We start from the raw sequence: 1379 nt of genomic DNA, 5'->3' as shown, positions 1-1379 counted from the left end.
TATCATTACAGTTCAATAATTCTACCCATGTAACACCAGTGTTTGATACACAGTTCACTGATGCTGTACTAATAATCCCTCTTAGTTTCTCACTACCCTCAATTACACACACATCTGCAGGTTTTTTCCCTCCCCTCAACTTGACTTTTACCATAGTCTTTGAACCTGGCATTAACACAACATCCTCTGATAAAACACCTTATTTATATATGTGGTTAGTACCTCCCCGTTCCACGATCCCCATAAACATCACCACCTTGGTTCTCATTACATCTACCTCATTGTTAGTATCAGTAATAATATCAATATTAGTATCAGTATTACCACCCATTATGCCATTGTCACTTTCACCAAAATTGTTACTACCGTGGCCTCCAATATCTTGCTTAAACTCACAGCAGTTATGCAGGATGACCCCCAGTAAAAGTCTGTTGCCCGACGCAACCCCTTTTATAACGAAAAATGGTTCTATAAACACTCTATCACTGAGAGTTAAACCGTATTCAATCTATGGGATTGCACATCACACACGTCTCCGTTGAGGGCTTCAAAGCTTAATGGGAGAACATGGATTAATACAAATTGTGATCCATCAAGTTGATACTCGCACCAGTATCAATAAATGCTGGGATATCAACGTCCTCCACTGTTCTATAAACTATAGGCCTGGGCACGTACAAATCATCTGTAGCCTTTTTTGTTGACCGGCCTTCCAAAAATTTTTGCCAATCACTTTGCCCTATTAAGTGACCTGCCTGGGAAGTTCTTGTATTATAACTCCCAGAACTTTGAGGTGTAGGTCTCGCATCTTTCCATATCTGAGACGGAAAAGATTGCCAATAGTGATCCACACTCTTACACATTCCACAATATTTAACTCTACACACTTTCTTTGGGTGTCCTAGTTTATTGCAATTGTACCAATGCAACTGCTGTTGCCTTTGATCGATCGAACTTCTATTATATTCAACTTTTGCACACAAACGAGAAGAAAATTCTGTGTCTCTCTGCACTGTATTTCTCGAGCCAGACCCATTAAAAAATGTATTATCTACACTGGGACATTTAGACATATGTTTCTGAATTTGGGCATAAATTAATTCTTCGTCTGATGTAGGTCAATCTTTTCATCAAAACTATCCACAATTGCATCTGGTACATCGTGCAACAACAGTGCAAAATGGATCAGTTTATGTAAATTGTCAAGTGAAACACTATCCCCGTTAACCCACTCAGAGTTTTTTCAATTTTTGTATTCATTCTTCCGCTGAGTCAACTAGATTTGTGCTATGTTCGATGAGGCTAGTTGTGCCTTTCTGTATTTTATATAGCCCTCTTAGATCTCTCACCATTTCCCCTTGTTCTTCCTTGAGCCATAA

Source organism: Macrobrachium nipponense, chromosome 5 (genome assembly GCF_015104395.2).
Source record: "Macrobrachium nipponense isolate FS-2020 chromosome 5, ASM1510439v2, whole genome shotgun sequence".
Taxonomy (NCBI): Eukaryota; Metazoa; Arthropoda; class Malacostraca; order Decapoda; family Palaemonidae; genus Macrobrachium; species Macrobrachium nipponense.
This window is presented reverse-complemented; position numbering follows the sequence as displayed.